At 34.6% G+C, this 27499-nt stretch overlaps 1 long non-coding RNA gene across 9 annotated transcripts; it reads left to right on the top strand.

Annotated features, from left to right (window-relative positions):
* Nucleotides 1-3509: 3509 nt before the first annotated feature.
* Nucleotides 3510-27103, top strand: LOC121807660. 9 transcript variants are annotated; one of them, XR_006051905.1, is made up of 72 exons: nt 3510-3866; nt 4360-4422; nt 4949-5026; nt 5129-5392; nt 5487-5602; nt 5739-6043; nt 6155-6228; nt 6309-6425; nt 6554-6777; nt 6888-7040; nt 7142-7286; nt 7417-7563; nt 7647-7705; nt 7801-7978; nt 8234-8304; nt 8397-8512; nt 8649-8945; nt 9057-9130; nt 9211-9326; nt 9463-9767; nt 9879-9952; nt 10033-10148; nt 10285-10477; nt 10588-10740; nt 10842-10986; nt 11112-11259; nt 11342-11400; nt 11496-11673; nt 11929-11999; nt 12092-12207; nt 12344-12631; nt 12743-12816; nt 12897-13012; nt 13149-13335; nt 13446-13598; nt 13798-13913; nt 14050-14321; nt 14867-15024; nt 15112-15256; nt 15386-15513; nt 15605-15660; nt 15756-15878; nt 16075-16221; nt 16472-16542; nt 16641-16751; nt 16890-17208; nt 17570-17646; nt 17758-17915; nt 18015-18181; nt 18291-18419; nt 18530-18587; nt 18683-18801; nt 19022-19132; nt 19230-19354; nt 19441-19515; nt 19613-19921; nt 19994-20069; nt 20187-20778; nt 21376-21460; nt 22077-22180; nt 22304-22427; nt 23642-23742; nt 23828-23966; nt 24057-24132; nt 24230-24689; nt 24787-24866; nt 24979-25200; nt 25324-25411; nt 25772-25864; nt 26187-26290; nt 26648-26749; nt 26907-27103. It is a non-coding gene; the product is annotated as an uncharacterized LOC121807660 (long non-coding RNA). The 9 variants fall into 9 exon arrangements; XR_006051909.1 differs by lacking the exons at nt 23828-23966; nt 24057-24132; nt 24230-24689; ... (5 more) ...; nt 26648-26749; nt 26907-27103 and adding an exon at nt 23967-23981 and having other exon boundaries at nt 3511-3866; nt 23642-23785; XR_006051908.1 differs by lacking the exons at nt 23642-23742; nt 23828-23966; nt 24057-24132; ... (6 more) ...; nt 26648-26749; nt 26907-27103 and adding an exon at nt 22533-22550 and having other exon boundaries at nt 3511-3866; nt 22304-22433.
* Nucleotides 27104-27499: the final 396 nt, after the last annotated feature.

Here is a 27499-nt window from a genome sequence, read left to right as displayed (position 1 = left end):
CAACCACCGATTTTTCATGCTCGAAAACACATAATCATGCTTACACGATCTTCATACACATATTTGCATACAACCTCATATTATTCACAAATATTTCGATCCAATACACATGATTCCAATTAGGGATGTCAATGTAACCCGAACCCGCGGGCCGACCCGAATAACCCGATAAAAATACAGGGTTAGGGTTGTAATTTCACAGCCCGAATTTAAAATCGGGCCATTCGGGCTGACCCATTCGGGTTGTCGGGTTAGGCGGGCTGACCCGTTCGGGTTACGGGTTGGCCCGTCGGGTTGAAGGCTTCTGCACAGCGAGCAGTTTTTGTAACGGTCATAACTTTCTCTACAAAGCTCCGATTGAGGCGTGTAATATATCCACGCGAAGCTCTTTCGAAGACGAAGAGGATGATATGTATTAGAGGTTTATCAGACTTCAAAATCGCGAGAAACATTGACTCAAACAAGTCTGTTGCACATCCACATATTTTGTGTACATTTTCTAATCAATTTTCTATCATTTCTCAACAAACATATAAACATACCAAAATATAGAAATATAATCAAAATCATCCAAAACAACCCTCTAAAACCATGCAAAATCCAAATACGTCAACCGACTATATAAGATCACGAAAAAAATCACCATGTGGTTCATGGATTCATAAATACTCGTATATAAAAGCTTTCTTTTAGTATATTTCCAATATAATAGTGCAAAGTGTTTTGACGCCGCTTCCTCATTGAATTATGCGTACTTTGATGATTCTTAAAACAAAGATAAATTATTATTTGACTTATTTACAGCTGGAATAAATTAAATTTGACCAATCATAATTCAAGAAAACTTAGAGTTACTCCAATTAGCTAGCATCTTGATAATTCACTCTTTAACAATTCAAAATATTTTTGTTACATCTACGATGCACCTCTCACGTTATGAAAAATTTATTTAATTTCTACGAATTGATTTATGTTTGAATTTTGAAACAAAGTGTTGATTTATGTTTTAAATACATAAACATAAACATACTATTTATAGATATTTTGTAAATAATTATGTAATGAATAAGTTATTTAAATTTAAATAACTTAATCTTTTTTATAAATATTAAAGAAAATAAAAAATATGTATTTCATTGTTGAATGATTAATTAAAAATATGTATATAATTAAAGAAAATTTAAAATACGTATTATTTTTGAAAATATTAAAAGAATTAAAAATACGTATTAACCCGAATAACCCGGTGGGTTAGCCCGAAACCCGAAGGGTTAGGGTTAGGGTCGAACTTTTATAACCCGAAAAAATTATAACCCGAATAGCCCGTACCCGAATGGCCCGACAACCCGAACGGGTTGGCCCGAACCCGAACGGGTTGGCCCGATTGACATCCCTAATTCCAATCAACAACGTAAAAATCAAACAAGTTCTTACGAACACACAATTTCCCTCCCGTTAAAACTTGCGATCTATCAAACCTACACTCTCTACATGCATGTAGGACTCAAAACATGGTTCAAAAGAGAAGGAGAAGAAAAAGTGTGCAATTATACCTTCCTTTACAAAAACCAATCGGTAGAAGAGAAGAACGAAGCGATCCGTCGGAAACTCTCGAAGGTACTTTCAATGGATGCAAGAATAAGCTTGAATGGAAGATTTTTGGAGATGGGAGAGTGGAGAGGAGAGGGAAAACGTGTGAGGAGAGAATGAGGGAGAGGGAGGCGTGTGAAAAATAGTGGCTAGGGTTAGGATTTATTCTATTTTATGTACTAGGTTTAATTCACACCCAAGTAATAATTAAATTGTGGGAGGAATAAATTAAATAAAAATCCCACAATTAGATCACAAAGTAGGCGTGTATTTTGAGGGGATTAATTCCAAAATTTGCTGATTTAATTACAAGGAAATATAGCAATATTTACTTGGAGAGAATATTCATAAATTAGGAAATAAAGGTGAATATTCCATAAACAAGGGAACAAAAATAAATTAAATCTCCAAGTAGGAAATAATAGTGTAGTGGATGAAAATTTGAGGGGGAAAGCACAAGGAAATTATTTAAATCCCCAATTAAATAGAATAGGATTTAAATTAGGTAATTTCTTTATAGGAAAAGGGCTCCCATAAAATTAGGAAACAAATAAAATATTCTCCAAAATTTATTGGAGGGGGCCGAAAAAAATTAGGCTCAAGTAGCCAAGGCAAAAATCCCAACTCTCTATTTATTTTGGGGTGAAGAAATAAAATATAACATGATTTAATTGGATTAAATTCAAAAGAAGAGAGTCAATAAAGCACCAATTAAATCAAATGAAAAATAATCCAATCTCCTATTGGAGATTTTCGAAACTCCCAAGGATAAAAGGATGGAGTTCGAATTTCATGTAGTGTAATTTAAGGTCCATTGGTTTGGATTTAATTTGGAATAATGTCCCAAAACAATTAATTAAATCCACAAAAAGAAGTACTATTTCAATAATTAGGGAGGGCCGAATTTTTCAATGAATTGACTTGAGAAAGAATAAATGCATGATCCTATTAATTATTTCCCCTCATTGGAAAAAAAATAAAAACTCAGGCATTCACATTAACCACGACAATTTATTTCACGCAACTCACTTAATCACATATAAACAAAAGTTTCATAAATTCCAATAACGTATTAAAAGAGTCACAAAAGTTTGGGATGTTACAATAATATTTGCTATGTTGGCGATCACTTCAGGCCGTTTATTCTTTAGCCACACACCATTTTCTAAAATAAAATACGTCACTTTGTATTACTCCTATATTTGACATGTCATACAATTTCTTATATAAGTGTGAAATATAGATTTTTTCAGATTTACAAATTCACATATATAGATTTGGTTGCCTACTAATTCAACAATAATCCTTCAATTTTGTTTTTTGGCCTAGAAAACTTCCTACTTTGTTATTGAATTCATCAAGTTAAATAAGACGTAAATAAGTAAATAAATTGATATATATATAGATAATGAGTTTGAGAGAATTTTCTATAAACAAAAATGAGATATATTTATTTGTGTCTGGATAAAAAAATGTATCTTTATTTTTATGGGATGGATAAAATATTAAATATTTTAGTTGAATAAATATAAGATGAAAATTAAAAAATTACATATTTGTGTTCTCATTTAGAGAAGTATTGTAATGATGAATAAATGTTCAGTTGAACAAATTAAGTTCTTTAGCATAATTCTAATTTTGACTCAAATAAAATGCAAAGTAATAATATATAAATTAAATTACAAAAAAGAATTTAAATTGAAATATATTTATACAAAGTCAAATAAAAAATAGTCCAGATTAAAACCTAATTTTTAAAACATAAATATAATGAGATAGCCATACCACCCAATTTAGAACTCTAGTATATATTTTTATAAATGCTTCCAAATCATAAAATCGAACACAATTACAAAACAAATAAAGCCCAATTTACATTCCATAAACTAAAATTCCAATACAAATAAACCCAAATAAGAGTAGTACTCCATAAATTAAAATTGCCTAGAAACCCTAAATCTCTCCATCTCCATATCTCTATCTCTATCTCTATCTCTATCTCAATTGGCAGAATTGACTCGTGTTTTCCCCACACCAAGAGTCATAGCCCTCGCAGATTTCACGCCGCCGGCCTGCTTGCCCGGAGAAGAAAGCTGAGGACTTGGCTGTCTCGGAGTTTGGTCCCCCGCCGCGGCTGCTACTCGCCATCATCAGACGCCGTCGTCTCCTGCAGCAGGTCACTGGTCCGGATTCGTGGGCAGCGTCGCGTGGCTGCTGACTCGCGGCCTTGCCGCCGCCGCCAACTGCGCGAACCCGTCGCCGTCCGCCCTCCCATCGTGGGTCTTTTCTCCTTCTTCTCCTTTTTCTTCTCATCTTTCTCCCTAATTGAATTGTAAATTGAATTGAAGTATCGTGATTTGTTTCTGTGTTGGTATATATAGGGTTTTTTCTAGTTTGGAAGAGTGTCTACATATTTAGGTATTGCTTTTATTAATGACTAGATTCCTAGGTTAATTTATCCATCATGATTTTGTTCACTCTAAGGCTCATTTCCCATGGAGGGCATGCTACATCTAAAATTTCTTTTAGCGGTTATGAACAACTTGTATTTGTTGAACTTGCTGTTATATGTGTATACTCTAGAATATACTTAAATGATGGAAAGAATGTCTTTGGACTCAAATCTGTTCCAAGTTGTTGTCTTGACAAGACATTCATTGTAAACTGTTGGGATGATTTATATATTCATAAACTTGAAGGGAAACATCATTAATGACTTCATTGTTCCTTTCCTTTTTGGTTATGGTAATTAGTTTTTAATGCACACAGGTTTGATCCAGCTGAGCCAAGTGGGGACTTATCAAGATCCATGGGCATCCCAACTTTCAATCGGTATTCAAACTTTTATGTACTAAATTACTAATTGTCTATAATCAACACCACTATACAAAATGATTTGCTATTTTTCCTGAACCCATTATCTCTTAATAATTTATAGATGTGTTAACTTTCTACTAATTTATGTTGTTTTTCTCTCATGGAGAACTATGGCCTTCCTGAAATCCACACAGATAGACTGCAATGCCACGGGCTTATACTGGTGTTGGGAAATGAAGCTTTGGAAATCATAGAATATGCTTTTTCAAAAGATAGGCATGTCCTTGAAATATCTGCTCAGATTTGTTCATTGATGCTTCTGAAAAACGTTGTCCAAAGAACCGAATAGTGTGATAATTTCTGAATATTATTGTGAATCGGTAGTCTTCGAATCACATCTTAATCTAGGAGTTTGACATAGTGAAAGATGTTGATAGACTAGTTTCATGCCTGACGAATAAGGCAATTGTTCTGCTATTTTTGACATACCTCTTCGGCATTGTTTCCATGAGATCCTCACAATTGTTATCATTTCTAGCAGGTTGTGAAGACTTTTGACTTCAGCCTCACTGTTGCCTCTTCAAGATCATGTAAATATGTCCTGAATACTATGATGTAGGTAACTAATCTGACCTTTTAGCTAATAACGCCTAAAATTGAGGTCTGAAGTTGTTATTGCTTTTGTTGCAAACTTTTAAGAACAAGAGGCTTGCTTATGCAGTTAAGGAGAGTACTCTTGATAGTCTCATCATGGAACTATTGCTCCGGCTTTTGGATGATAGTAATCCCCAATGGATGATGGAAGTCAACTTTTAAGAGCTTTGAATGTTCTGATGTTAAAGATTCTGGTAACTATCACTGTCAAGATATCTGGCTGGCTGTCTTTTACGAGTCTAAGATATCTTCCCTATCAGCTCCTCGGGACCTTATCGATCCAGTTGATATATTAAAGCCTTTGGAGAAGTCTGGATTTTGGGAAGCGGTGGTAAGTGGCCTATCTTTGTCCTTTACCTATGAAAAATATTCAAAAAATAATTTATTGTAGCCTTTTATTCATATTTTTTGCATTTTATTTTCAGAAAGCTTCAAAATGGCGTGAGAGGAAAGAAGCTGTTGCTGAACTAACCGAACTTGCTTCCACCAAAAAGATTTCTCTTGGAGATTTTTTCAGAAAGTTTGTCATACATTAAAGAAGGTATGCTATGGTGTTTCTTGACCACAAGCCCACAACTCAATTAAGGTTTTTCTTGACTTTTCGCAGAATATATTGTTGGTGATAATATCGTGAAAATGTAATTGGTGTTGCCTGCCCAACATTTTGATTTTTGCAGGTTATCACGAATGTAAATGTTACTAAAGAAAGGAAAAAAAAGAAAAAAACATTGTTGTTGCAGCTGATGCTATTCTAGCGCTGGGCAACTTTCCTATGGGACTGAGAATCCTAGTAAAAAAAAGAAAAAAAAGAAAAAAAAGAAAAAAAAGGAAAAAAATGAAAAAAGCAAAAAAAGGAAAAAAAGGAAAAAAGGAAAAAATAATTGCTGATGCATTTAAATCTATTCAAGCACTGGGCAACTTTGCTGGGGATCCGAGAGCCCATTTTTCTGCCAGTTGTCGCTTCTTATTTGCCTATAAACCGGTTAGTCCAAAACTTTGTAAATGTTACTGCTATTATACCTTCGTGTTGTTTTACCTTAGAGGCTTAGATTTTTGGTTTTCTTTTACGAGTCTAAGATATCTTCCCTATTAGCACCTCAGGACCTTGTCGATCCAGTTAATATATTAAAGCCTCCTTAGGAGAAGTCTGGATTTTGGGAAGCGGTTGTAAGTGGTCTATCTCTGTCCTTTACCTATGAAAAATATTCAAAAAATAATTTAATGTAGCCTTTACATTTTATTTTCAGAAAGCTTCAAAATGGCGTTAGAGGAAAGAAGCTGTTGCTGAACTAACCGAACTTGCTTCCACCAAAAAGATTTCTCTTGGATATTTTTTTCAGAAAGTTTGTCATACATTAAAGAAGGTATGCTACGGTTTTTCTTGACCACAAGCCCACAACTCAATTAAGGTTTTTCTTGACTTTTCGCAGAATATATTGTTGGTGATAATATCGTGAAAATGTAAATGGTGTTGTCTGCACAATTTTTGCAGGTTATCACGAATGTAAATGTTACTGAAGGAAGGAAAAAAAGGAAAAAACATTGTTGCTGCAGCTGAAGCTATTCAAGCGCTGGGCAACCTTCCAAGGGCCTGAGAACCCTTCGAAAAAAAAGAGAAAAAAGGAAAAAAAAGAAAAAAAAGTAAAAAAAGGGAAAAAGTGAAAAAAAAATTGCTACTGCGTATAAAGCTATTCAAGCATTGGGCAACGTTGCTAGGTAATTAGTCTGACCTTTTAACTAATAACGCCTAAAATTGAAGAGTCATGTCATGATTTTGATTATTTGGGTGTCAATTGAGCCTGAAGTGGTTATTGCTTTTGTCACAGACTTTTTAGAACAAGAGCCTTGCTTATGCAGTTAATGAGTGTACTCTTCTCATCAAGGAACTGTTTCTTTGGCTTTTGGATGATGGGCTTCCGGAGATGGATGATGGAAGTCAAATTTTAACTGCTTTGAATGTTATGATGTTAAAAATTCTAGTAAGTATCACTGTAAACTTATTCGAGGCAAGCATGGCTTGTTTTTCCTCCTCTCCTCTTGTGAATATAATTGCTATTGTGTGGCCGGATTGCACGTGCAGGATAACGCAGAATATACGACATAATTTCCTGGGCTTATAAATCTGTTAAGACCTCTAGATCCATCAAGATGTCCATCTTCATATCAGAAACCTAAAACCTAAAGTTCTCTGATTTGGTTTTTAAATATTTGATCATGCTCCAAAGGTATTATATCTTGTTTTTTTTATAAATTTTAATTATGTGGTGTTATTATTCTATAGTTGTTGTGATACTGTCATTTTTCCCAATATGAGCTTGTTCTTCAATTCAAATTTACAAGTATTACTCTTTGCAGGAATCTGCAACTCCAAAGAAGGTTGTTAAAGTAACTTATTCTACATCATCTGTGGTGACTGGTGGCATAGATGGATTTCCACGTGAAGATATAAGTGAAAAGATCACCCCCACTTTGTTAAAAAGCTTATAGAGTTCTAATTGGAAGGTTTGTAATATGGAGTATATGTTTGTTAATCATCAAATTTGTTGATGATTTAAGAGGGCATGCTGACTTTATCTTCTGTCTAGGTCCACTTGGAGTCTATTGAAAATAATACCAAAATTCTAGAAGAGGTGAACTGGAACTGGTACGTTTAGTGGAAAATTTGAAATAACTATCAAATTTTGTATATGGAGTATATTATTATCTACATCATTTGCCCTCTTATCTTTCTTGTTTTAGGAGATCTATTTGGAGCTCTATAAGGGCGTCTACACGACAGTTCTAAAATTTGATAATTGCTACTTTGTCCACAATTGGTACTCTTGGGACTATAATGGGACATCCAGTTGAGAAGTCAAGCTAGGTACTCTTTTACAATGGCCAATGTTGTCAAGTTACCACGTAGCCAAAGGTCGAGGTAATAAAATGATGTCACTTACTTTTGTAGAATCTGTCTACCCCCTTGGCTTACCCATTCCTTGATTAGGTTCTAGAATTTGTGTGAACCGCAATTTATGTGCATCACTGTTTCTGGCCCAACCATCTTAAGCTCTAATCAATTGAAGCTAGCTTTGTAAATGATACTGCTATTATACCTTCGTGTTGTTTTACCTTAGAGGCTTAGATTTCTGTCTGGCTGTCTTTTACGAGTCTAAGATATCTTCCCTATCAGATCCTCAGGACCTTATCGATCCAGTTGATATATTAAAGCCTTTGGAGAAGTCTGGATTTTGGGAAGCGGTGGTAAGTGGCCTATGTTTGTCCTTTACCTATGAAAAATAGTCAAAATAATTTATTGTGGCCTTTTATTCATATTTTTTGCACTTTATTTTCAGAAAGCTTCAAAATGGCGTGAGAGGAAAGAAGCTGTTGCTGAACTAACCGAACTTGCTTCCACCAAAAAGATTTCTCTTGGATATTTTTTCAGAAAGTTTGTCATAGATTAAAGAAGGTATGCTATGGTGTTTCTTGACCACAAGCCCACAACTCAATTAAGGTTTTTCTTGACTTTTCGCAGAATATATTGTTGGTGATAATATCGTGAAAATGTAATTGGTGTTGCCTGCCCAACATTTTGATTTTTGCAGGTTATCACGAAGGTAAATGTTACTGAAGAAAGGAAAAAAAAGAAAAAAACATTGTTGTTGCAGCTGATGCTATTCTAGCGCTGGGCAACCTTCCTATGGGACTGAGAATCCTAGTAAAAAAAAGAAAAAAAAGAAAAAAAGGAAAAAAAATGAAAAAAGGAAAAAAAGGAAAAAAAAGGAAAAAAGGAAAAAATAATTGCTGATGCATTTAAAGCTATTCAATCACTGGGCAACTTTGCTGGGGATCCGAGAGCCCATTTTTCGGCCAGTTGTCGCTTCTTATTTGCCTGTAAACCGGTTAGTCCAGAACTTTGTAAATGTTACAGCTATTATACCTTCGTGTTGTTTTACCTTAGAGGCTTAGATTTCTGGTTTTCTTTTACGAGTCTAAGATGTGTTTCCTATCAGCACCTCAGGACCTTGTCGATCCAGTTAATATATTAAAGCCTCCTTAGGAGAAGTTTGGATTTTGGGAAGCGGTGGTAAGTGGCCTATCTCTGTCCTTTACCTATGAAAAATATTCAAAAAATAATTTAATGTAGCCTTTGCATTTTATTTTCAGAAAGCTTCAAAATGGCGTGAGAGGAAAGAAGCTGTTGCTGAACTAACCGAACTTGCTTCCACCAAAAAGATTTCTCTTGGAGATTTTTTCAGAAAGTTTGTCATAGATTAAAGAAGGTATGCTATGGTTTTTCTTGACCACAAGCCCACAACTCAATTAAGGTTTTTCTTGACTTTTCGCAGAATATATTGTTGGTGATAATATCGTGAAAATGTAATTGGTGTTGCCTGCCCAATATTTTGATTTTTGCAGGTTATCACGAATGTAAATGTTACTGAAGAAAGGAAAAAAAGGAAAAAAACATTGTTGTTGCAGCTGATGCTATTCTAGCGCTGGGCAACCTTCCTATGGGACTGAGAATCCTAGTAAAAAAAAGAAAAAAAGAAAAAAAAGAAAAACAGGAAAAAAAATGAAAAAAGCAAATAATGGAAAAAAAGGAAAAAAAGGAAAAAATAATTGCTGATGCATTTAAAGCTATTCAAGCACTGGGCAACTTTGCTGGGGATCCGAGAGCCCATTTTTCGGCCAGTTGTCGCTTCTTATTTGCCTGTAAACTGGTTAGTCCAGAACTTTGTAAATGTTACAGCTATTATACCTTCGTGTTGTTTTACCTTAGAGGCTTAGGTTTCTGGTTTTCTTTTACAAGTCTAAGATGTCTTTCCTATCAGCACCTCAGGACCTTGTCGATCCGGTTAATATATTAAAGCCTCCTTAGGAGAAGTCTGGATTTTGGGAAGCGGTGGTAAGTGGCCTATCTCTGTCCTTTACCTATGAAAAATATTCAAAAAATAATTTAATGTAGCCTTTGCATTTTATTTTCAGAAAGCTTCAAAATGGCGTTAGAGGAAAGAAGCTGTTGCTGAACTAACCGAACTTGCTTCCACCAAAAAGATTTCTCTTGGAGATTTTTTCAGAAAGTTTGTCATACATTAAGGAAGGTATGCTATGGTTTTTCTTGACCACAAGCCCACAACTCAATTAAGGTTTTTCTTGACTTTTCGCATAATATATTGTTGGTGATAATATCGTGAAAATGTAAATAGTGTTGTCTGCACAACATTTTGAATTTTGCAGGTTATCACGAATGTAAATGTTACTGAAGGAAGGAAAAAAAGGAAAAAAACATTGTTGCAGCTGAAGCTATTCAAGAGCGGGGCAACCTTCCTAAGCGCCTAAGAACTCATCTAAAAAAAAGAAAAAAGGAAAAAAAGGAAAAAAAAATTGCTACTGCGTATAAAGCTATTCATGCATTGGGCAACGTTGCTAGGTAATTAGTCTGACCTTTTAACTAATAACGCCTAAAATTGAAGAGTCATGTCATGATTTTGATTATTTGAGTGTCAATTGAGCCTGAAGTGGTTATTGCGTTTGTCACAGACTTTTCAGAACAAGAGCCTTGCTTATGCAGTTAAGGAGTGTACTCTTCTCATCAAGGAACTGTTTCTCTGGCTTTTGGATGATAGGCTTCCGGAGATGGCTGATGGAAGTCAAATTTTGACTGTTTTGAATGTTCTGATGTTAAAAATTCTGGTAAGTATCACTGTAAACTTATTCGAGGCAAGCATGGCTTGTTTTTTCTCCTTTTCTCTTGTGAATATAATTGCTATTGTGTGGCCGGATTGCACGTGCAGGATAACGCAGAATATACGTCATCATTTCCTGGGCTTATAAATCTGTTAAGACCTCTGGATCCATCAAGATATCCATCTTCAGATCAGAAACCTAAAACCTAAAGTTCTCTAATTTGGTTTTTAAATGTTTGATCATGCTCCAAAGGTATCTTGTTTTTTTTATAAATTTTAATTATGTGGTGTTATTATTCTATTGTTGTTGTAATACTGTCATTTTTCCCAATATGAGCTTGTTCTTCAATTCAAATTTACAAGTATTACTCTTTGCAGGAATCTGCAACTCCAAAGAAGGTTGTTAAAGTAACTTATTCTACATCATCTGTGGTGACTGGTGGCATAGATGGACTTCCACGTGAAGATATTAGTTAAAAGATCACCCCCCACTTTGTTAAAAAGCTTATAGAGTTCTGATTGGAAGGTTTGTAATATGGAGTATATGTTTGTTAATCATCAAATTTGTTTATGATTTAAGAGGCATGCTGACTTTATCTTCTGTCTAGGTCCACTTGGAGTCTATTGAAAATAATACCAAAATTCTAGAAGAGGTGAACTGGAACTGGTACGTTTAGTGGAAAATTTGAAATAACTATCAAATTTTGTATATGGAGTATATTATTATCTACATCATTTGCCCTCTTATCTTTCTTGTTTTAGGAGATCTATTTGGAGCTCTATAAGGGCGTCTACACGACAGTTCTAAAATTTGATAATTGCTACTTTGTCCACAATTGGTACTCTTGGGACTATAATGGGACATCCAGTTGAGAAGTCAAGCTAGGTACTCTTTTACAATGGCCAATGTTGTCAAGTCACCACGTAGCCAAAGGTCGAGGTAATAAAATGATGTCTCTTACTTTTGTAGAATCTGTCTACCCCCTTGGCTTACCCATTCCTTGATTAGGTTCTAGAATTTGTGTGAACCGCAATTTATGTGCATCACTGTTTCTGGCCCAACCATCTTAAGCTCTAATCAATTGAAGCTAGCTTTGTAAATGATACTGCTATTATACCTTCGTGTTGTTTTACCTTAGAGGCTTAGATTTCTGTCTGGCTGTCTTTTACGAGTCTAAGATATCTTCCCTATCAGATCCTCAGGACCTTATCGATCCAGTTGATATATTAAAGCCTTTGGAGAAGTCTGGATTTTGGGAAGCGGTGGTAAGTGGCCTATGTTTGTCCTTTACCTATGAAAAATAGTCAAAATAATTTATTGTGGCCTTTTATTCATATTTTTTGCACTTTATTTTCAGAAAGCTTCAAAACGGCGTGAGAGGAAAGAAGCTGTTGCTGAACTAACCGAACTTGCTTCTACCAAAAAGATTTCTCTTGGATATTTTTTCAGAAAGTTTGTCATAGATTAAAGAAGGTATGCTATGGTGTTTCTTGACCACAAGCCCACAACTCAATTAAGGTTTTTCTTGACTTTTCGCAGAATATATTGTTGGTGATAATATCGTGAAAATGTAATTGGTGTTGCCTGCCCAACATTTTGATTTTTGCAGGTTATCACGAAGGTAAATGTTACTGAAGAAAGGAAAAAAAAAGAAAAAAACATTGTTGTTGCAGCTGATGCTATTCTAGCGCTGGGCAACCTTCCTATGGGACTGAGAATCCTAGTAAAAAAAAGAAAAAAAGGAAAAAAAATGAAAAAAGGAAAAAAAGGAAAAAAAGGGAAAAAAGGAAAAAATAATTGCTGATGCATTTAAACTATTCAATCACTGGGAAACTTTGCTGGGGATCCGAGAGCCCATTTTTCGGCCAGTTGTCGCTTCTTATTTGCCTGTAAACCGGTTAGTCCAGAACTTTGTAAATGTTACAGCTATTATACCTTCGTGTTGTTTTACCTTAGAGGCTTAGATTTCTGGTTTTCTTTTACGAGTCTAAGATGTCTTTCCTATCAGCACCTCAGGACCTTGTCGATCCAGTTAATATATTAAAGCCTCCTTAGGAGAAGTCTGGATTTTGGGAAGCGGTGGTAAGTGGCCTATCTCTGTCCTTTACCTATGAAAAATATTCAAAAAATAATTTAATGTATCCTTTGCATTTTATTTTCAGAAAGCTTCAAAATGGCGTTAGAGGAAAGAAGCTGTTGCTGAACTAACCGAACTTGCTTCCACCAAAAAGATTTCTCTTGGAGATTTTTTCAGAAAGTTTGTCATACATTAAAGAAGGTATGCTATGGTTTTTCTTGACCACAAGCCCACAACTCAATTAAGGTTTTTCTTGACTTTTCGCATAATATATTGTTGGTGATAATATCGTGAAAATGTAAATGGTGTTGTCTGCACAACATTTTGAATTTTGCAGGTTATCACGAATGTAAATGTTACTGAAGGAAGGAAAAAAAGGAAAAAAACATTGTTGCAGCTGAAGCTATTCAAGAGCGGGGCAACATTCCTAAGCGCCTAAGAACTCATCTAAAAAAAAGAAAAAAGGAAAAAAAAAAAATTGCTACTGCGTATAAAGCTATTCATGCATTGGGCAACGTTGCTAGGTAATTAGTCTGACCTTTTAACTAATAACGCCTAAAATTGAAGAGTCATGTCATGATTTTGATTATTTGGGTGTCAATTGAGCCTGAAGTGGTTATTGCGTTTGTCACAGACTTTTCAGAACAAGAGCCTTGCTTATGCAGTTAAGGAGTGTACTCTTCTCATCAAGGAACTGTTTCTCTGGCTTTTGGATGATAGGCTTCCGGAGATGGCTGATGGAAGTCAAATTTTGACTGCTTTGAATGTTCTGATGTTAAAAATTCTGGTAAGTATCACTGTAAACTTATTCGAGGCAAGCATGGCTTGTTTTTTCTCCTCTCCTCTTGTGAATATAATTGCTATTGTGTGGCCGGATTGCACGTGCAGGATAACGCAGAATATACGTCATCATTTCCTGGGCTTATAAATCTGTTAAGACCTCTGGATCCATCAAGATATTCATATTTTTTGCATTTTATTTTCAGAAAGCTTCAAAATGGCGTGAGAGGAAAGAAGCTGTTGCTGAACTAACCGAACTTGCTTCCACCAAAAAGATTTCTCTTGGAGATTTTTTCAGAAAGTTTGTCATACATTAAAGAAGGTATGCTATGGTGTTTCTTGACCTCAAGCCCACAACTCAATTAAGGTTTTTCTTGACTTTTCGCAGAATATATTGTTGGTGATAATATCATGAAAATGTAATTGGTGTTGCCTGCCCAACATTTTGATTTTCGCAGGTTATCACGAATGTAAATGTTACTGAAGAAAGGAAAAAAAAGAAAAAAACATTGTTGTTGCAGCTGATGTTATTCTAGCGCTGGGCAACCTTCCTATGGGACTGAGAATCCTAGTTAAAAAAAGAAAAAAAAGGAAAACAAAGAAAATAAAAGGAAAAAAAGGAAAAAATAATTGATGATGCATTTAAAGCTATTCATGCACTGGGCAACCTTGCTAGGGATCCGAGAGCCCATTTTTTGGCCAGTTGTCGCTTCTTATTGCCTTCATACCGGTTAGTCCAGAACTGTGTTATATTATTTTTTAAATTTCTATGCCCATAAAAATTATAATAGATGTGTTTTTGAGTAGTTATTTGACTTGGGGCTGATTGTTAATGTAAAAATTGTACAAATGTCATCTTTATATTTTGCGATTATTTCCTTTTCTAATTGGGATTGAAATAGATCCGCCACCCAACAACAGTTAAAGTTAACTGGTTAAATAAGTTTTTTGGCTTTTATTTGACATAGTGAAAGATGCTGATAGGCTAGTTTCATGCATGGAGAATAAGACAATTGTTATGCTATTTTTGGCATACCTCTTCGGCATTGTTTCCATGATATCCTCGCAATTGTTATCATTTCTACAAGATTGTGAAGACTTTAACTTCAGCCACACTTGTACCTATTTAAGATCTCGTGTATATGTCCTGAATACTATGATGTATGTAATTAGTTTGACCTTTTAACTTATAACACCTAAAATTGAAGAGTTATGTTATGATTTTGATTATTTGGGTGTCAATTGAGCCTGAACTGGTTATTGCTTTTGTCACAGACTTTTCAGAACAAGAGCCTTGCTTATGCAGTTAAGGAGTGTACTCTGATAGTCTCATCAAGGAACTGTTTCTCTGACTTTTGGTTGATAGGCTTCCGGAGATGGATGATGGAAGTCAAATCATAACTGCTTTGAATGTTCTGATGTTAAAGATTCTGGTAATTATCACTGTAAACTTATGAGAGGCAAGCATTCTCCTCTCTTTTGAATATAATTGCTATTGTGTGGCCGGATTGCACGTGCAGGATAACGCAAAATATACGTCATCATTTGCTGTGCCTATAAATCTGTTAAGACCTCTGGATCCATCAAGATGTCCATCTTCAGATCAGAAACCTAAAACCTAAAGTTCTCTGATTTGGTTTTTAAATGTTTGATCATGCTCTAAAGGTATTATATCTTGTTTTTTTTATAAATTTTAGTTATGTAGTGTTCTTATTCTATTGATGATGTGATACTGTCATTTTTCTAGTATGAGCTTGTTCTTCAATACAAATTTACAAGTATTACTCTTCGCAGGAATCTGCAACTCCAAAGAAGGTTGTTAAAGTAACTTAACTGGTGGCATAGATGGACTTCCACGTGAAGATATAAGTGAAAAGGTCACCCCCTTTTTGTTAAATGGCTTATAGAGTTCTGATTGGAAGGTTTGTAATATGGAGTATATGTTTGTTAATCATCAAATTTGTTTATGATTTAAGAGGGCATGCCGTCAATCTGACTTTATCTTCTGTCTAGGTCCACTTGGAATCTATTGAAAATGTAACCAAAATTCTGGAAGAGAACTGGAACTGGTACGTTCAGTAGAAAATTTGAAATAACTATCAAATTTTTTATGTGGAGTATATTATAATCTACATGATGTGCCCTTTTATCTTTCTTGTTTTAGGAGATCTATTTGGAGCTCTATAGGGCGTATCCACGACAGTTCTAAAATTTGATAATTGCTACTTTGTCCCCAGTTGGTGCTCTTCGGACTACAATGGGATATCCAGTTGTGAAGTCAAGCTAGGTACTCTTTTATACTATAGGTTATAGGTTTATTAAGATTCACGTGTGCTTACTAACTGAGATTTACAATCTCAATAATATAAATGCTTGGGATCGTTTATTAAATCCCGAATTCCTCAAAGCCAATAGTTGACTCTTCTTTCATGTACATAGCTCTTGTGAAGGCTTGATCATTTACACGAATGTGGCTCGTGCAGGGGATTCTTTCAGATTTTTCAAATGTCTTGAAAAGCCTTGGTGACAACAAAAAGCATATGCATGAGTGTACATTGAGTACCTTAGATACTTGGCTTTAGTGTACATCTGGCCAATGTTGTCAAGTCACCACGTAGCCAAAGGTTGAGGTAATACAGTGATGTCTTTTACTTTCGTAGAATCTGTCTACCCCCTTGCCTAACCCATTCCTTGATTAGGTTCTAGGTTTTGTGTGAAACGTAATTTATGTGCATCACTGATTCTGACCAACCATCTTAAGCTTTAATGAATTGAAGCTGCCTTTGTAAATGGTACTGATATTATACCTGCGTGTTGTTTTATCTTAGAGGCTTAAATTTCTGGCTTTCTTTTATGAGTCTAAGATATCTTCCCTATCAGCACCTCAGGACCTTATCGATCCAGTTGATATATTAAAGCCTTTGGAGAAGTCTGGATTTTGGGAAGCGGTGGTAAGTGGCCTATCTCTGTCTTTTACCTATTAAAATTATTCAAAAAATAATTTATTGTAGGCTTTTATTCATAATTTTTGTACTTTATTTTTCGAAAGCTTCAAAATGGTGTGAGAGGAAAGTGGCTGTTGCTGAACTAACCGAACATGCATCCACCAAAAAGAATGCTCCTGCGGATTTTTTCAGAAAGTTATCTAACATTGAAGAAGGTATGCTATAGTTTCCTGGACCAAAAGTCCATAACTCAATCCATGTTATTCATGATTTTATGCAGAACATAGTGTTGGTGTTAATATCGTGACCAAATAATGGGTGTTGCCTGTGTGCAACATTTTTGAATTTTGCAGGTTGTCACAAATGTAAACATTATTGAAGGAAGAAAAAAAAAGAAAAAACATTGTTGTTGCAGCTGAAGCTATTTAAGCACTAGGCAATCTTGCTAAGGGCCTGATAACCCTTCCTAAAAAAAAGGAAAGAAAAGGAAAAAAAGGAAAAAGGAAAAAGAAAAAAAGAAGAAAAAAAGGAAAAAGGGAAAAAAATGAAAAAAAAGGAAAAAAGGAAAAAAATGTTGTTGCATATAAAATTATTCAAGCACTGGGCAACTTTGCTAGGGATCCGAGAGCCATTTTTTCGGCCAGTTGTTGCATCTTATTGCCTGTAAACCGGGTTAGTCAAAAACTGTGTTCTATTATTTTTTAAATTACAATGCCCATAAAAATGATAATAGATGTCTTTTTGAGTAGTTATTTGACTTTTTCATTCCATGGGCTGATCGTTGATGTATACATTGAACAAATGTCATCTTTATGTTTTGTTTCCTTTTCTAATTGTGATTGGAATAGATCCGACACCCATCAGCCGTTAGAGTTAACTGTGTAAATAAGAGTTTTGATTTTAGTTTGACATAGTGAAAGATGCTGATAGGGTAGTTTCACGCGTGGCGAATAAGACATTGTTATGCTATTTTTGACATACCTCTTTGGCATTGTTTCCGTGAGGTCCTCACAATTGGTATCTTTTCATGCAGGTTGTGAAGACTTTTGACTTCCGCCTCACTGGTGCCTTTCAAGATCTTGTAAATATGTCCTGAATACTATGATATAGGTAATTAGTCTGACGTTTTAAGTAATAATGCCTAAAATTAAAGTGTCATGTCATGGTTTTGATTATTTTGGTGTCAATTGAGGTCTGAAGTGGTTATTGCTTTTGTTGCAGACTTTTCAGAACAAGAGGCTTGCTTATGCATTTAAGGAGAGTCCTCTGATAGTCTCATCATGGAACTGTTACTCTGGCTTTTGGATGATAGGGTTCCGGAGATGGATGATGGAAGTCAAATTTTAACAGCTTTGAATGTTTTGATGTTAAAGATTCTGGTAGCTATCACCGTAAACTTATGAGGCAAGCTTGGCTTGTTTTTTCTCCTATCTTATTGTGCATATAATTGCTGTTGTGTGGCTGGATTGCACGTGCAGGATAACACAGAACGTACGTCATCAATTCTTGTGCTTATAAATCTGTTAGGACCTCTGGATCCATCAAGACGTCCATCTTCAGCATCAAATGATTCTCTTGCGATTAGAAACCCATAAACCTGAAGTCCTCTTATTTGGTTGTTAAAATGTTTGATCAAGCTCCAAAGGTGTTATATCTAGTTTTTTTTCTTAAATTTTAATTATGTAGTGCAACTGTCATTTTTCCCAATATAAGCTTTGTCTTCAATTCAAATTTACAAATATTACTCTTTGCAGGCATCTGCAGCTCCAAAGAAGGTTGTTAAAGTAACTTGTTCTACAACATCTGTGCTGACTGGTGGCATGGATGAACTTCCACGTGAAGATACTGTTTAAAAGATCACCCCCACTTTGTTAAAAGGCTTAGTGAGTTCTGATTGGAAGATTTGTAATATGGAGTTTATGTTTGTTAATCATCAAATATGTTTATGATTTAAGAGGGCATGCCGTCAATCTGACTTTTATCTTCTGTCTAGGTCCACTTGGAATCTATTAAAAGTGTAACCAAATTCTGGAAGAGGTGAACTGGAACTGGTATGTTCAGTGGAAAATTTGAAATAACTATCAAATTTTGTATATGGAGTATATAATTATCTACATGATGTGCCATCTTATCTTTCTTGTTTTAGGAGATCTATTTGGAGCTCTAAAGAGGAGTCTACACAATAGTAACAAAAATTTGATAATTGCTACTTTGTCCACAATTGGTGCTCTTGGGACCACAATGGGACAGCAGAAATTAAGCTTGGTACTCTCTTATACTATTACTTATAGGTTTATTAAGAGTCACTTGCGCTAACTAACTGAGATTTACAATCCCAATATTATAAATGCTTGGGATCAATTTATTAAATCCAGAATTCCTCAAAGCCAATAGTTATACCTTTAAATCACAATATTGTAACTCTTCTGTCATGTACATAGCTCTTGTGAAGGCTTGATCATTTACATGAATGTGGCTCATGCAGGGCATTCTTTTAGATGTTTTGAAATGGCTTGGCGACAACAGAAAGCATATGCGTGAGTTTACATTGAGTACCTTAGACACTTGGCCTTGTGCTGCTCATCCCAATAAAATGGTCCGTAGTTGATTTGTAAAATAGTGTTTTTCGAACTTCTGCTTTGAGATCCCTGACCTCATCGTTTGTTGTTGTCTTCCGTTACCATATATTTCAGCTATTCTCACAGGCTAAAGTAGGCGCAGAGGGGCGCAATTTGATTGGCTATCAAGACAACTTGCTGGATTAGCTGAGTTTCATGATGCAATCAAGCTAATCGAACCCACTACATCTGCTATTATGGTATTTTGTTATTCAAAGTTGTTATTCTTCAGGTAGCTGTTTGTGCCAACTTTATGTCTCAGGATATTTCTTGGATACCTTTCTAGGATAAATCAACAGATGTTCGTAAAGAGGTTGAAGCATGATTTAATGAAATATTGAGGGTTTGTGGAAATGAAACGGTATGAACATCCAAAAATTTTATTACTTTATTGAGGTTTGCTAACTCTTTTAGCTGCTAGATGGCGCTAGACCTATCTTATATCTCTCGCCTTACAGGTATCCGAAAATTTGAGAGATATACAAGATTATGCTTTAGCTGATATTAGCAAACGACTGAAGCCATATGGAGCTTTTCATGCTACTTTCCATTAAATCACTCATATCCTAATAAAAAATTTATATTGTTTTTCTACTTTTTCATATCATTATGTTGATTTTTCTAGTGCCACATATCCATTGCAGAATAATTATGAATCTGGAGAATTTGTTTCGTCAAGCATCACGTTGGAAAGCAGCCTAAAGACAGCAAAACCAAATGGAAATGGCGACCGCGAATCTCAACATGGAAGCAGAAATGCACCTTCAGTATGTTTTTTGTGGTTAATATATTTCTTCTAAACCATAATGTATTTGTTAATTGATGTCCTGTTTATTTAGAGAGTTGTGCCTAACAAGGGATTCAGGCAAGAATCTATCTTGTCTTTTCAAGACATCAACATTCAGTCACAACAAGGTTGGTTCACATTTATTTTTTCGGGCAACAAGGTGCAATTATTTTTATAACGCTGCACACAATGCTGTAGCTTTTAAGGCTGCATAGTAGATTATTGACTTAGTGTTACTCTCGCAGGATGACAGAGAAAGAATTATTGTTTGCAAATTCAAATTAGATGAATTGCGTGTAGAGGAAATTCAAGATCTTGAGGTTTCTGCTCTCTTGTAAGATTTTAGTTATTACTATAATGAGATTAGATTTTCCATACCACAGAGGAGGTCTTCATACAAGTTTTTCAAATTTTTATCAGCTTTTGGGTTTGGGTAAATAGTAGCAGACCATCAGTGTTGACTTGTTTTAGCATTTGTGTGGCTTATGTAATATTTATGTATGTGATGATATGTTACATTCTTTATAGATTTTTAGTAAGGGACTATGCTTACTTCAAAAAGAATGATGTCATGAAATACTTTCGAGAGGATCTGCATCGGAGGCTCTTAAGTGCTGACTTCAAAAATCAAGTTGATGGTATTGAGATGTTGCAAAAGGTTATTTCAACATAAATTCTAGTTTTGATCATGTAACTTGCAATTTTCTTTTACCTTCGATTTGTTTATGATATACAGGCTCTTCCTCCATGGGAAGGGAGGTGATTGAAGTCTTAGATATACTCTTAAAGTGGTTTGTGTTGAGGTTTTGTGAATTCAACACATCATGCTTATTAAAGGTGAATAGGATTTTATTAATTTGTTTGTTTTTTTAGTTAGCATGCCCATGTGCTTGGCTGTGTGAATTTATCAAATGATATTTTTGAAAAAGAAATGAGTGGTTGCATATTTTATGAGTGTTCTCAGGACACTTGTTATTAGGACATTTGTTTATTCAGTTTGTTTCTGGAATTGCTAAAATTACAAATTGTTATCGAGTCTCCAATATCTATCTCTATAATGATGTTACAGCCAGTGAATACTTATGTCCTTATAATTCTTATCTATCATATTTAAACTATCTCGTATCCTTTCTCGACTCTTGTTCTTCTGTAACTTTGATAAGTACTTGAATTTCTTCCCGAGCTTTTGGATCTTTGGGAAATGAGGGGCTACATTGTTACAGAAGCAGAGGCAACCATCGTTCTTCCTTGCTTGGATGAGAGGGTAACTGATATGTTAACTGTCTATGTGATATGCTTTTCTTTGTTGTTAAGAGTTTTCTGTCTGTAAGTCTATGGCAAAAGATTCTGGTTGTTTTGAATTGGATTGATTTTTTTTTTCTCAAAATGTAATATCTCAAGCAGTAACCAATGTCTTATTATCTCGGACTGCAGTCTGGACATAACATTGAAAAAGTTCGAGAAAAATGCGGGAACTGATGAAACAAGTCATACAAACATATTCTGCTCCCAAATTATGGTAAAGATATATTTTCTAATGGAATGCTTTTAAAAAAAAGTTGTCCAAAGAACCAAATAGTGTGATAGTTTATGAATATTAGTTATGGGGAATCAGTAGTGTTCGAATCACATTTAATCTGTTCAGGACATCTTAACTAGCTAACTGTGTAAATATTATTTTGGATTTTAGTTAGAAAGTTCGTACAAACTAAGGAAGCAAATATTGACCTTTTATTTTAAAGATCTAACAAGACTGCATTGCTAAGTGGTTGATGTTGGTTAGTATTGGATTTTAGTTAGAAAGTTTGTACAAACTAAGTGGTTGATGTTGGTTAGTGATGTCTAAAAATGTTTTAAAAATTGTGTATCTGTTAAGACCTTTGCATAACCTTTACATTTTGTATGTTCACATGATCTCATATAATTATTTGTTCTTCAAAATTGTATTAGTAATGTTCTTATTGCTTGAATTGGAACTTTGTTTATCTATTTTTCTAATTTTTCTTCATAATTTTTCTACTGACAATATCTCTGATTCTGTTTTGTTTGTCCAATGTCATTTCTACATTATTTGGGCAATTATAGCTATCTTTTGAGAAACTTATTTTTGTTTTTTTGCCAATATGTTGTTGAAGGGATGAAAGTTGTGTGCCATGAATTGGCTTAAGCAACTGCTGACCCCAAAGGCAGCACAATGGAAGAAATACAGAATGATGCCGATTAACTAGTTTCATGCCCGGTGAATACGGCAATTATTATTTTGACCTAAAAAACTTATAGCGCCTAAAATTGAAGAGTCATGTCATGATTTTATTATTTGTGTGTTAATTGAGGTCTGAAGTTGGTATTGCTTTTGTTGCAGACTTTTTAGAACAAGAGGCTTGCTTATGGAGATAAGGAGAGTACTAGTCTCATCTTACACGAAACTGTTGCTATGGCTTTTGGATGATAGGGTTCCACGGATGGATGATGCTCTGATGTTAAAGGTTCTGGTAACTATCACTATAAAACTTATGAGGCAAGCATTGCTAGTTTTTCTCCTATCTTCTTGTGAATATAATTGTTGTTGTGGGGCCGGATTGCACGTGCAGGATAATGCATAGCATAATTCATCATTTGTTGTGCTTATAAATTTGTTAAGACCTTTGAATCCATTAAGATGGCCTTCTCCAGCATCAAATGAGTCTCTAGCAATCAGAAACCAGAAATTCTGCGATTTGGTTGTTAAATGTTTGATCAAGCTCACAAATGTAATATATCTTGATATGTTTTATCTTGTTTATTTTTTCTTTTAATTATGTATTGTTCTTATATTATTGATGTAGTGAATCTTCCTTCTGTAAGAAAGTTATGTTGCATAGTTTGAAAGCATTTGCATAGTCTTACTTAATCGATTGATAGTTGTTTTAACTTTTGGAGATCTATGTAGGTGCTTCACTCTTAGTGTTTGTATGCCCCCCCCCCTAATTTATGGTTTTGCATTGTGGGTTCATTGTAGCCCACTTTTTTTGTAAGTCAATTGGTGTCTTATGATCATTTCATAGATGATCATTTTCAATATAATTTTATCCTTCCTTTGTATTTCATGAGGAATTATTTTCTGGTTAGTTAATATGCTCTTGTTTAAGAAATTGTTTGTTTTTCTATTTTCTGGTTAGTTAATATACTTAAATATTTTATAGATTTAGCAACTTAAGTACATGGTAATGTTCTGTCTTAGTTATTATTTGTCCATTATTTACAAGTTTATGGAATCAAGAAATCTGCTTGTTTTGAATTTTTCTTTTGCTTTCAAGATAAATCTTTATCCATTCCTTTGCCATTGTTTGAAGCGAAATAGTATCTAAGTAGTAGATTAATCCTCATATCATGCCTTTTTATTTTTATTTTTCTTGATATTCTCTTTGCTTCATCTGGTGAATATTTATATACTCCTTTATTTATTGGTCTTTTCTAAATATGCTAGATATTACTACATGTTGTCTTTGGTTGTTTGATGTTAGAGTATTGCGCTTACTGTGATTCTTTTTTATGAATTGCATTGGCAGATGGGGCTGCTTTTTCAAAATTGTTATCTTGCTACTAAGTTTTTTGTTTCAGCTATTGTGTCTGATTGAATAACAAACGAATTTGGATCCATCTGTTGAGATGTTGATCCTTTTACTGTGTTATTCCTAGCTGGAATGAGAAAAATGTTCAGGTGCTGCATCCAGGAATTAACTGCATCTGGAGGAATTTACTGGTTTTTGCTTTTCTTGAAGATATAAAGGCATTTCTGCATTAAACCTGCTTTACTACGAGGTAAATTCTTTTTGGTGTAAAACTGTCAGTTTTCCCAATATAAGTTTGTTCTTCAATTCAAATTTACTAATATTACTCTTTGCAGGCATCTGCACTCCAAAGAAGGTTGTTAAAGTAGCTTATTCTACATCATCTGCGGTGACTGGTGGCATGGATTGTCTTCCATGTGAAGATATCAGTGAAAAGATCACCCCCACTTTCTTTTAGAGAGTTCTGATTGGAAGGTTTGTTATATGGAGTATATGTTTGTTAATCATCAAATCTTTGAATGATTTAAGAGGGCATGCCATCAATCTGACTTTATCTTCTTCTAGGTCCGCTTGGAATCTATTGAAAGTGTGACCAAAATTCTGGAAGAGGTGAACAAACGTGTTCTGCTGGCTGGAACTGGTACGTCAGTCGAAAATTTGAAAAAACTAGTCTCAAATTTTGTATATGGAGTAAATAATTATCTACATGACGTGCCCTCTTTTCTTTCTTGTTTTAGGAGATCTATTTGGAGCTATAAAAGGGCGTCTACACGACACTAACGCAAATTTGATTATTGCTACTTTATCCACAATTGGTGCTCTCTTATACTATTAATTATTGGTTTATTAAGAGTCTCTTGCGCTAACTAACTGAGATTCACAATCCCAATATTATAAATACTTGGGATCATTTAACAAATTCCGAATTCCTCAAAGCCAATAGCTGTACATATGCGTGAGTGGTCATTGAGTACCTTAGATACTTGGCTCTGCTCATCCCAATAAAATGGTCTGTAGTCGATTTGGAAAATAGTGTTTTTCGAACTTCTGTTTTGAGTATTGTTGACCTCATCTTTTGTTGTGTCTACCACTACCATGTATTTCAGCTGTTCTCACAGACGCTAGGATAAATCAGCAAATGTTCGTAAAGTGGCTGAAGCATACTTTAATGTACTGAGGGTTTGTCGACAAGAAACGGTATGGACATCCATAATTTTTATTACTTGATCGAGGCTTGCTGACTCTTTTAGCTGCTAGATTGCACCACATCTATTTTATATCTCTCCCATTATAGGTATCCAAGAATTTGAGAGATATACAAGGTTCTGCTTTAGCTATTTAGCAAACAACTGAAGTCATATTGAGCTTTTCAAGGTATTATGCTACTTTCCATTAACTCACTTATCTCTTAATAAAAAATATTTTATTTTATTTTACTTTTCCATATCATTTTATTGATTTTTCTCGTGTCACATATCCATTGCAGATAATTATGAATCTGGTGGATATGTTTTGTTAAGCATCACGGCAGAAAGCATCCTAAAGACAGCAAAACAAAATGGTCATGGTGACCGCGAATCTTGGCATGGAAGTATAAATGCACCTTCGTATGTTTATTTAGAGAGTTGCACCTAACAAGGGATCCATGGAAGAATCCATCTTGTCTGTTCAAGACATCGATATTCAGTCACGAGTTTTGATCAGCAAGGTTGGTACAGATTTATTTTTTAGGGCAATAAGGTGCAAATATTTTGGTAGCTGCAGGCTGCAAACAGTGCCCGTATATTTTATGCCAAAAAAGTAGATTATTAACTCAGTGTTACTCTCGCAGGATGACAGGGAAATGATTATTGTTTGCAGATTCAAATTCGAAGAATTGCATATAGAGCACATTCAAGATCTTCAGTTTTCGTTTTGAGGTTTCGTTTCTCTTTTAAGATTTCTTTATTAATTTTGTGGGATTAGCTTTTCTATACCACAGAGGAGGCCTTCATACAACATTTTAGAACTTTTTTCAGCTTTTGGGTTTGGGTAAATTGTTAGACCATTAGTGTTGGACTTGTTTTGGCATCTGTGTGGCTTATATAATTTTTTTGCATGTGATCATATGTTACATTATTTATAGATATGTTAGTAAGTGACTTTGCTTACTTCTCAAACATTATGATGTCAAATTGATGGCATTGAGATGTTGCAGAAGGTTCTTTCAACATAAATTCTAGTTTTGATTGTGTAACTTGAAATTTTCTTTTAACCTTCGATTTGTTTATGATATACAGGCTCTTCCTCCATGGGAAGGGAGGTGATTGAAGTCTTAGATATACTCTTAATTTGTGAGGTTTTGTGAATCCAACACATCATGCTTATTAATGGTAAATAGGATTTTATTAATCTGCCTGTTTTTTTGTCAGCATGCCTGTATGCTTTGCTGACTGAATTAAAGCTCACTGAATTCACTGAATTAAGTATGCCTGTGTGCTTGCTCACTGAATTCACTGAAAAGGAAATGAGTGGTAGCATATTTGATGAGTATTCTCAATATTAGAACATTTGTTTATTCTGCTTGTTTGTGGAATTGCTAAAATTACAAATTTTTATTGATTCTCTAATATCTAGCTCTCTAATGATGTTATAGCCGGTGTATATACATCTTCTGATAATTCTTAACTTTTGAGCTTCTGTAACTTTGATAAGGTACTTAAATTTCATCCTGGGCTTCTGGATCTGTTGAAAAATGAGGGCTACACCTATGACAGAAGCAGAGGCAACCCATCTTTCTTCCTTGCTTGGTTGAGAAGGTAACTGATGTGTTAATTGTCTATGTGATATACTTTTATTTCTTGTTATGAATTTTTGAGCTATATGTCTATGGCAAGTGGTTCTGATTGTTTTGAATTGGATTGAATTTCTTTTTTTTACAAAATTTAATATCTCAACCTGTATTCAAAATCTTATTAAGCTAAGGAAGTTGTGGTAAGTTAATGCATAGTTATTACTATTGTTTTGAACATTGTCTTTCCTGATAATTTTGCAATGTAACTTGGAATGTACCTGATACCTATAGCTCTTAGAGATTAGTATAAGATATAATTTATGTCCAGTCACTCCCTGATCTTGTAAATGCATCTAAGCTTATTTTGGCTGACGATGTGTAGGAGAAATTGAAGGAGAAGAAACCTAATTCAATGGCAGTCCTTACCCAAACCCTTCAACAATGCACAAGTCTGGATGCTTGAGTCTAACTGACATTGTTGAAGGTATGATCTACCTTTATTTCAGTTAAGAACTGTTGTTTAACCTCTAAATCGTATCATATCATTTCCTTGTGCTTAGAAGTATATTGTTTACTTTCTAGCCTTTTATTCTGCGCTTTCCCATTTTTTAATTTTTTTATTGTCTTCTATCATGTTTCAGGTCTAAAAGCTGGATAAAGAACATTCGTTGTACGAACCATAGTAAAGAACACATCTTTTTTGTACCTTGAGTAACCATGCATCTATTGGCTCAAACAATAGGTAAGCCAAATTAGTTGATTTTGTAGTAATTACGGAATATATTTCCATGTAGGTAACTGAAACTAATAGTCGAATTATCTGATAATTTATCAGTCATTTTATCATTCCCTTAATGATGGAACACCTGATGTGATGGATGCAGCCAAAGCTTTCTCAGCCTTGGCAGCTAGGCTATTGACAAATTAACTATTTCAAGATTTTCCATCTACATCTCGCTGGTTTTAATTGCCAATTTAGCTATTTTGACATCTTTGTTATTTAAATGGTTTGCATGAGACCATTCGAGAGGTGTCAAGAAAAGCGGATGATGTAAGACAAAAGAAGTTTGGTATCTGATTTTTGTTATAGTTATATACTGTGAATTATAGTAATATTCTATGTTTTTTATAGGAATATGTTTTGACCTTTGTCATTACAATAATCTCAGGTGTGGTTCAATCTTCTAGAGGAGTAATGACCACGGGTAAATTCTCTACTTTAACTATTTTTTTT

Source organism: Salvia splendens, chromosome 6 (assembly GCF_004379255.2).
Source record: "Salvia splendens isolate huo1 chromosome 6, SspV2, whole genome shotgun sequence".
Taxonomy (NCBI): domain Eukaryota; kingdom Viridiplantae; phylum Streptophyta; class Magnoliopsida; order Lamiales; family Lamiaceae; genus Salvia; species Salvia splendens.
Note: the sequence above shows the minus strand (reverse complement) of the source record. Positions and strands in the feature narration are given on the sequence as shown.